We start from the raw sequence: 10,561 nt of genomic DNA, 5'->3' as shown, positions 1-10,561 counted from the left end.
TGGCAACGAACATCGTTCAATTTGGTGCCCCAACGACCGTTTTCAAAATTAGGAATTTTGATGGAAATTTTGTTTCTGGTGGTCGCAAAGTGCAACAAATTTCCTTATCATACGGTGAATCTAGCCATTCATCACGTGCAAGGTTTGGGTCATGTGAAGCCCTCAATGTTATGGTCGCAACGGGACTGATTGCATGCCGATCCGATGCGTGAGCGTCATGATGTGGCCGCTTAATTAAGGCATGTGTTTGCTAGAAATTCTACAACCTCGCTTCGAATTGCAATTTTTTTTCTAGGTTTGATCTCGGCTCGGGCCACGCCGTGGGGTGTTCGATATATCAAATCGATCTAGCTGACGAGACGAATATGCTCCCAAAATTTAGGCTCATTCTAGCCTAGGACGAAGGAGATACGAGTGTCTATAGTTGAGCTCGAAAACAAAAAACTCAGTTTCCATTAATGAAAACTTGTTCACTGAGGGTGCTCTGTAATAGTGTGTGACTTACCCATTTTGGATAATTTGGCCATAACTTGGTCCAAAAATGTCCGATCAAGCAAAAACTTGGCCCTCAAGGGTTTTCGAATGTTCCGGATTCAATGGCTATGGCCCATGATCGTTTGACACTCCGATGGTAGGGTTGTAGTTATAGGGTCCATTTTCAGCGCGCTTGTGGCTGGATTTCACAAATTGATTTTGCATCTGCACTGCCTTAAACTCATCTAATCGTGATGAAACTTGGTAAGTGTTCTTAGGAGATTGTTAGCCATGTTTCTTAGCATTCTGAGGGTTTCTGAGACTGTCAAAAAGTTTGCTCTGGATCAGGGCTTATTCACCTATGGCTTATGTAGTCCATAAGCATTTTGGTACCTGCAGACCTAGGTCACAAATTGCTCTCTCTTTATTCGAACCGGGGATACAAGTGTTGAAAAATACTATCAAACATATTGCTCTGCCGAATGGTGTGAGCAGCGTCGGCTGTGAAGAGAAGAAGTGTCAGCACCGGCTGAGTTGTGAGCAGCGCCAGCTGTGAAGAGAAGAAGTGACTGCGCCGGCTGAGTTGTGACCAGCGTCGGTTGTGTTGTGATCAGATGCCAGCACCGGCTATGTAGGAGAAGAAGTGTTAGTGCCGGCTGTGTTGTGTACAGAGACAAGAGACCAGCGCTGATTGTGCCGTGTGCAGAGGCTAGCACAACCTATGTAGGAGAAGGAGACCAACGCCGGCTGCGTTACTGATATGCATGGATTATGAGTGCCACTTGTTAGATGCATGCTGATGTGAGTGCCACTTGTCCAGATTTTAAGTCTTTTGATGACACTTGAACCACCACCCCAAACATAAGAGTATTTAAGCCTCTCCTCTCACCTACACCACTCACTCTTCCATTGTTGGGCAAGTGTGAGCTGTGAGCAAAGGATTGGAGGAGTCCCCATTATTATTTAGATAAGTAGATCCATCACTATTGCATCGTAGTCATAAGGATGCATGGAAATTTATGCATGTGAAATGAGCAATAAAAGTGTATGTGTTGTAAAAAATCAATGTATGATTCTTAAATTGTGTAAGAAATGCATGCTATGTGTGTTCACATTGTGATAGAATGGTTATTATCATGTTTCTCACCATGAAATGAGGGTTATGGAAGGTATTCTTAAGACATGTTATATGCCACTATGAAATTCCTGAATTATGTGTGTTCTTGAATGAGGCTTTTGGACTGTCAAATAGGGTCCAATTGACCTCAAATTTTCGCCACTGTAAAGATGTACGAGTCTAGTAAATTTTTAAATTTTTCCCACTATTGAAATTATTTATGAAAATGAAGTTACGTTTCAAAATGAGAGACTATCTCACTGTTGACTGTTTTCCTAGATTTCGCACTAACAATATGGTGGTCACTAGTTTTCACTAAAGAAATGAAGTCCATTTCTTATCAAACTGCATCCATTTGAAAGATCTTTGAATGGGATAAAATTTGCATGAGAAAATATTTCGAAATTCTTTTTAGATTGAAAGTTATTCTTCAACCTATGAAGGTATGTCACTATGGGTAGTATTGATAAAATTCAGAAAGATCACCCTGTTTGGCACGAACGTTTGAACCACCAAATGGAATCCAAATTCTTTCAATTTACCTTTTTAAAAAGATGTACGTCTTGTCTTAAACTTTGATTTTGAAACAATCACAAGTTACCTCATGGTTTGAAAGTTATAGTGATATGAAATAGGGTACTTTGTTGTCCATTGTACACAGAAGGGTGCAGCTAGTTAGGCCTCGCTTTTTGAAACTTTTAAGAGGCCAAACAGGGCCTATTTGTCTTCAAACCAATCCCATTTGAATGGTACGAGTGTCTAGTGCAAAATTAGTTCTAGAGCCATCTTTAACTTCCAAAGGAATTGGGAGTTATGACCATATTTCGACCAGATGTCTCTGCTTGAAATTGCAGGAAATGTGACAACGACATTAAGTTTCTGTGACTCTAATAATGTGATCATGTAATGTTGATACTAATATAATATGGATCTGATACTGTTAAAAATGTGATACTGATACTGTCTTATTCTTCTATATAAATACGGATTTCTAGCCACTACATAATGGGACCTACATTGGTAGTGGAAACTGTGATTCTGTCATATTCATATTGTTATATGCCTTGACCGCCACACAATGGGTCCTCCATTGGTAGTGAATATTCTGATCTTGTTATATGAAAACTGATATTTTGTGACTTTGGTCACTACGCAATGGGTCTTCCATTGGTAGTGGAATTCTGATTCTGTTATTTTGTGATTTATGGCCAATAAACAATGGGTCCTCCATTAGTAGTTGATATTTTGATTATGTTACATGAATTATGTTATATGTGATTTCTGACCACTACGCAATGGGTCCTCAATTGGTTGTGGATATTCTGATTATGTGACGGCTACACAATGTGTCCTCCATTGGTAGTCGGGTATTATGTACCGCGACTCCTATGATAGGAGTGGAGTTGAGATGTAACTGTAAATAACTGGGAGGGACGCGCCCACAGAATTGTCATGGACATTATGCATTGGGTCCTCCAATGGTAGTGTAACGCCCTCTAGCAGGCACAAGTGAGGGTTGTGTCTTGTAAAGCCTCAGCCTATCGAAAACCCCAAAGCACACTGGGGATGTGTGTGTGAGTGAGGATATTACAAAGTGGAGCACCCAATTGTCATTATCCTCCCTCCTGAATGACGGTAGAAGTCCCAAGTTACAGGATTGGCTTAGCCAGATCGATGTCGCTTCTACTTCGAGAGTAAATTAATTTGTTCTGCTTATCAAAATTCTGTATTTTGTAAGACTCTCTGACGGTAACTGGTAAATGTCATCTTGAGGACAAGTAATGCTCGGTTAGCTGATTCTTACGCTAATTATATAGTATTCAAGTGTGTTCTGATATGTGACTACAATCTTTAAGACACATGCGATTTCTGATGAACTATGAGCATGTTATCATGTATATTTATACTGTTAGTCAAGAATGCAATGATAGTGATCTGCTTACTAGTCTTTTAGCTCATTCCATCTTAATCTCATAACTGTAGAGCAAAGGGTGGTGGCAGCTGTACTAAAGGTGGGTCGCAATTTGAGGGCTTGAAGCCCGAAATTAAGAAGTTTGAGACGCCGTCTTTCAAAGACTTTCACAATATGTTTTGGCAATTTCAGCAGCATGATGTATACTTCATTTTGTGTATTTTGGGCCAATAGTGCCTCTAAGAAATTTTAAAGAATCTTTGATATTGAATGAATGAAATGGATGTACCTTTGATTTGATTCTTGTTTGACGATTGGATTTATTATAGTTTTCTTTCGAGGTTTGCTCTCGATTCCAATTTTTTATGCGATGAGCCACTCCTACTTGAGTGACGTTCATGGCCTCTGGCCGCGATCCCGCGCTCTGTCACCCTCCGGTAGGGGTTAGGGAGAGGGGTTGTGACAGGAGGCTTTTGTTTTGCTACCAATGGGGGAACCCTCTAGGAAGGCCTATCATCCAGGTTTGCATTTGACAAGAAGGGTACCTCTTTGGGCCCCATCCTGGAGAGTCCAGTAGGGGGCTTTTTGTTGTCCTAGCTGAAAAGTCTGGGACAGTCGGTCAAGGAGGGGTTTGGCGAGGCAGCCTCTTTGGGGTGTGGATCGTTGTGTCTAGTAAGGGGTGTTTGATAACCGACCTAAAATATCTAGACTGAAACAGTAACCGAAAACCTTGAGTAGGATTCACCCTGGTTATTGGTGGCAGGTTTTGACCTGCTTTGATAGTTTCTTGCCTTTGGGAGCATCTTTGGTGTGCCACCATGGCTTCCTTTTTTTTTTTTTGACTTCTTCATAATGGCGTCCTTTACCATGGAATCCCGACTTTCCATCTTGACGAGTATTCTGACTTCTGTGTCCTTTCATGAACAGGCTCAGAATGTTGGATTTTTCTTGAAGCTCTTCTTTTTCGGTCCCAACAACAGAGTATTCCGGTATCGGGGACTTTTTTGGAGTGCCGGCTGGAGCCGCCTATGGAGGCGAGCCCTGCATCAACCTGTTTATTGGTCCGAGTACCCTTTCGGGTTTTCACTTGGACAAGGGGAAGCGGTGTCGTAAAGACATTTTTCATTGGGCTCTTTTACCCATGACCTCAAGGGCATGTCCTCTCGTTTTCCATTTTTTCTCATGGTGCCCTTTCGAGTTTTCACCATGCCCAGTTTTTATTACGGAATGCTTTTACTCATGGTTTCATGACCATGCACGTCCGTCATTTTTACTCCATCTGCCCTTTCGAGTTTTCACCATTCCCATTTTTTTTGTGGGGGCGTGTTTAAGGTCATGCCACCGGAACCTGGGCTATGGTTTAGGGTCATATAGCTTGGACCATTGTGTGAGGCAATTTAATGTCAAGTAGCCAGAATGTGCTACAGTTTAAGGTCATATAACATGGACCGTGGATATGCAGTTTAAGGTCTTACAGCACGGACCATTGTGTGAAGCAGTTTATCATCATGTGGCCAGGACATACGCTACAGTTTAAGGCCGTATATATGAACTATTGTAAGAAACATTTTAACGTCATGGGACCAGGACATGTGCTATAGTATAAGGTCGTATAACTTGGACCGTTGTATGAAGCAATTTAACGTCATGCGGTCAGGACGTGTGCTACAGTTAAGGTCATATAACTTGGACTGTTGTGCGAAGGACTTTAACGTCATCCGACCAGGACATGTGCTATAGTTTAAGGTCGCGTAACTGGACCTTTGTGCGAAGCAGTTTAACATCATGCGGCCAAGACGTGCGCTACAATTTAAGGTCGTATAACTTGGACCATTGTGCAAAGCAGTTTAACGTCATGTGGTCAAGATGTGTGCTACAGTTTAAGGATGTATAAATTGGACTATTGTGCAAGGTAGTTTAACATCATGCAGCCAGAATGTGCACTACAATTTAAGGTCGTATAAATTGGACCGTTGTGCGAAGCAGTTTAACGTCATGTCGCCAGGAAGTGTGCTACAGTTTAAGGTCATGTAACTGGATCTTTGATTCAAATGATGAAGGTAGGCCAATGAGAGATTGTGAGTGTAAGTGGACTCACTGAGAAATGTGAAGTGAATAAGACTCCATGGGGAATGAGTTTGCAAATGATGGTCTAACTCACTGGGGATGAAATAGCCGAGACCATTTATAGGCAGTGGGTTCAGATGATGAAGGTGGCCTAAATGAGGGATGAAAGGTGCATGCGAACTCACTTGGGATTAGGGAACAAGTGTGATTGCCTAGTAATTAAAATGGGTTCAATCATCTGATGGAAGACATGCGTGTGACTCCATGAAGGTGAGAGTGTGATGAGGGACAGCAGACCTAGAGGCATGAGTGAGACTGCACCGGGGAAGAGGGTGGGTTCACGAAGGGTTTATTAGGGATGAAGTGTTGTGAGGGGCTCGTGTGAAGGGATTTGAGCTGGCTTGGAGCAGAGACCTTGCACTCGGCAACGTGCAAATGCACACGTGGCAGCTAGCGGCTAGGGTTCACCTCAGAGGTGCATGCTTGTGCGTAAGGCAATTGGGTGGGTGCATTGAGCGCACACGGTAGCCTGAGTGAGTATGTGGGGTAGTCTAGAGAAAGTGAACACTCACAGCAGTCTAGGGAAGGTAGATGTGCATGGCAGTTGAACGCGCTCGATGGTTGAACATGCTCCGTTGTTGAATGCGCACGGTAGACGGAGCAGAGAGTCGTACACGGCAGCCTGTGCAGAGAGACGCACACGACAACATGTGCACGGCAGGCTGGGTTGAAAGGAGTCATTCGGGTTTGGGCTCGAGTCGTAACCCGACCCAATCCAGCCTATCACCGTTGTCTTTGGGACCATAGTGATATGTGTTTTAAGGTCATACACCTAGACCTGAGGGCATGTTTAAGGTCATGCCTCGGAGACCGTTTATTTTTACTTACAGCGCCCTCTATTCATAATGCCCATTTTTATTTTGACGCTTCTTGCTCACGATAGCTGATGGTACTACCTTGCCCTATCAATTTTTATTTTCTTGAGATGTTTTTGCCCATGATGTCCTTTCGGGTTTTCATCATGTCCATCTTTCTTTATTTTTTATGACTCTTGCTCACGATAGCTAGTGGTGCTACTGTCCCTTGTCATTTTTTTTTGACACTTGTAGCCACGGTTTGAAGACATTTCTCAGTACCTTGGGTCCCCAATGTGGAATAAAAAGAGAAGCCGATCAATAAAGCCTGAACTATAGCGGAATTCTTGACAATCCCAAAATTTCCTCAGAACAAGTGGAAATGTTTGTAAGGACTTCAAAAGGCCACCTGCCAAGTTTCAGCGCAATTCAACATATATTAGGAAGTATAGACAAAGAAACAATTTCAAAAAAATTAGTCTATAGCACCCTGGAACGGACCCGTAACTAGAACTCTTTTTTTCGTGCGTCAAATTACTGTGGGATCACCGTCATTGGATTCAGCACAGTAAGAAACCCTTATGAGTTGAGTTTCAGCTTAATCGGGCATTCCAGGATAAAGTTATGGGTAAAAGACCGAAAAGGGGTAGGCTGCACACTATTCTCGTGCGGCCTCCCTACACCAAATCACCATAAAAGGTGACTGTTTTTATAATCTTGAGCGGTGACTTTTTGGAGCCGTATCGCACTTGTCCCGAGTCGTTTCATGCTCAAATTTTGTGAGCATGTTAGCCTTGTCAAGACGAGCGTTTTGATATGTGGCACGTCCCGTGTTGACGCTTGAGCAGGGAGAAAAGCTACAGAGAAGTCGATGATTCGTGAAGGAAGTTACAGTAAATTCAGCAGCGACACATCCCGTTTGAGTGGCCATATCATGGCACTCGCGCATTGGATTGATAGGAGACCAGTTCCATTTCTTGCGTATGGTCCAGGGCTACCATTGGTCCGATCCCCGTGGGAATAAACGGTCAGATTTCACTCGCGTAGCTGATAAAGTTGCTGTAAATTCTGGCTGCCGGAGTTCGGATTCCAGCCAAAAATCAAAGACTGCAAAATCTTTGTCCGTCCAAGAAATTGAGTTGCATTTGTTGCCATGCGATCCTGACAGCATGCTCAATGTAATACAGTGAAGAAATCAAGAAGAAACATCAAGTTATGAGCACATTATCGATCCGAAGTTTTCAAGATTCGCACAAATTTCAAGTCACGTGATCATGGCTTAAAAACATGATCCATGGCTCGAATTTGGTATCAAATCGATCTCCATGACAAGCCCTACATGAAAGCAATCATCATTTTGAAAAACGAGCACCAGAGCAACCCTGGTTCAGCCATGGAAGATCACATATGTTCTTGGGCAGCAACAGAGACTATTTTAAAATTCCATGCATTGTTAAGCAGGGGAAAAACAGTCACTTTGCACCCATATTTAGAATTTATTTTAATTCAATTAAATTTTAATTATCATCAATTTGGATCGTTTTTTGACATCCACCCATGTTTAGGGCCAATTTTATAAATACATGCTAAACCTAATTGTAAAGGTTTCTTCCCTGGCTTCCCCCATATGTGCAATTCATCAATAAAGTTTAAGTTTTTTGCATTGAGTTGAATAGGAACGTCTTTGAGAAAGAGATAGGAGAGAGAAGAATTAAGTCGGTACCCCTCTTCCCTAAGGTAATTCTCTCTCTTGCTTTCTTCTCTCTCCTTTTTCTCTCTCTTTCTTTGTCTCTCTTTTCTTTCTTCTTCTTTCTCTCTGCTTCTTTCTCTACTTCTCTATGAACACTCACGGCTATGGAAGAGTCTTGCATTCCTCCTTCTTCCTTCTCTTTCTCTCTTCTCTCTCTTCTTCTTCTCTCTTCACCATTCTCTCTCTGTCCAATCTTTCTCTCTGCCTGAACGTGCATGGTGATGGTAGCACCATGCATGAATTTCTCTCTATTTCTTCTCTTTCTCTAACACACACGGTGATGGTAGCGTCGTGCGTGTCTCAATTTCTCTCTTTTCCTTCTTCCTTTCCTTCTTTCTTTATTCTATCTCTACTCTATCTTTCCCTCTGCTTCTCTCTGTCTGAACGTGCATGGTGATGGCAGCGTCATGCACGAACTTCTCTCTATTTCATTCTCTCCCTAATACACATGGTGGTGGTAGTGTCGTGCGTGCCTCTATCTATCTCTTTCCTTCTTTCTCTTCTGACTCTTTCCTAATCTCTCTCCTTACTTTCCTTTTCTCTCTCTTCTTTCTTTTTCATCTTTCACTGTCCACCTTCTTTTTTTCTCTACTTTTCTTTCTTCTTTCTCTTCCCTAAACCCTCTTTCTTTGTCTCTGTCTTTTTCTCTCACCCTGTTAGTTCTTCTCTCTCATCTTCAGTCATACACAGTGATACCCATCACTGAGCATGACGTTCTCATTCTTCCCTTATCCTCGAAAACATGCACAGTGAGCTGGGCCTTAGCCTGAGTGGTCGGCCGGGCCTTTGTCCATGTTTCCCCTTTCCTAAGTGGTGCACGACAATTCCCATCGTCGTGCATAACATTCCTTCTCATTCTTTAACAAGGACACTGAACCGGTCCCTTTCCCGAGTGGCGGGTCGGATCGTGTCTGAGTCCTCTATGACACGAGGGTTGATTTCTAGCGTCGCGCATGTCTTTCCCCTTTCTCTTTCTCTTTTCTCTTTCCACTATCAAGAGCGATGGAACCCATCACCATCCATGTTCTTTCTCTCTCGTCTTCCCTCTGTCATGTGCAACGGAGCCCATCGCCTCCATGTTCTTTCTCTCCGCTTTCCTTTGTCATGAGCGACATAACACATCACCGTCCATGTTCTTTCTCTCTCCTCTCTTCTCTCTCCTTTCTCTCTCTTCTCTTCTCTCTCTCTCTTCTCTTCTCTCTCCTTTCCCTCTCTTCTCTTCTCTTTCCTTTTTCTCTTCTTCTTCTTCTCTCACCTTTCTTCTTTCTCTCTCTTCTCCTCTTTCTTTTTTCTCTTCTTCTTCTCTCACCTGTCTTCTATCTCTCTTCTCTTCTCTCTCCTATCTCTTTTCTTTTCTCTCTTTCTCTCTCTGCTTTTCTTATCTCCCTCTTTCTTTTTTTCTTCCTCCCTCATTTGGCAAAGGGATAAGTCTAGCACTGTCACGGTAGTCTCGTCGTCGAGCAGTATTGCCACTCTGCTGGTCTAAGTAACTGTACTCGTCTTGCTGCCACGTCAAACTCACGTTGGTGTTGGGATTCTGTCGTCGAGTAGTATTACCACCATTCTGGTCTTATTACCGTGCCTGTCTTGCTATCACAACATGTCAATCATCATGCCAATCTAGCCACTATGCTAGGTTAGTCACCCAGTCAAGTGTCTCTTTCTTTTCTTTTCTTCTCTCTTCTTCCTTCTCCCAACCCTCATCTCATCATTTCTTCTCTTTTCTCTTTTGAATGTGCACGCCTGTATGCATTCACCCAAAGACAAGGTGGAGTCTCTTAGCCCACTTGTCTTGTAAAATTAACCATGTATGTGTGATCACAGAAATAGGAGAATACAGAAAAAGGGAGGCGATTCTGAACCAGTTGTATGACTGAGGGGCTTTCTTCGTGATCTAAGAGGGCACCCATGCGAGCCAGCCCGAGTAAGTCTTGAACCCACCTTAAATTCCTCTCTCATTGGTCGGTATACTTGCCCTTTTTCTTGAGAAAGGTTCTCGAGAGAGTGATCTCAAGTCCTGGGTTGCCTTCAAAACCCGAGACGCGTATGACTAGATCATATAGATCCAGGGGCGAGATCGAGGCACTTAATCAGCATGGAGATTCCACTGAGGACTTACTATCCCTTCGTCAAATCATCCTTGTTTGTCTAGTCTCTCCTTTGTTTTTTGTTTGTTTGCACACACATGGCTACTAGGCTTCTTAACCCATTTTTCCGGATCGGGGATTTTCTCATCTCCGCATTCATGAGCGTCCCTCAGGAACAAGTTCCTCGAACTTCGTTCCCAACTTTCCTTTTGAGCAAAGACCCGATAATCTAGCTCCAAGGTCTTAACCTGGACTGACGTGAGGAGAGGCTTGAAGGTCCCTAACTCTCCATCTTCTTGC

Source organism: Amborella trichopoda, chromosome 13, assembly GCF_054954075.1.
Source record: "Amborella trichopoda isolate Santa Cruz 75 chromosome 13, AtrichopodaSantaCruz75HAP2 v2.0, whole genome shotgun sequence".
NCBI lineage: Eukaryota > Viridiplantae > Streptophyta > Magnoliopsida > Amborellales > Amborellaceae > Amborella > Amborella trichopoda.
The sequence above is the reverse complement of the archived record's forward strand: the minus strand, read 5'-3'. Positions refer to the sequence as shown.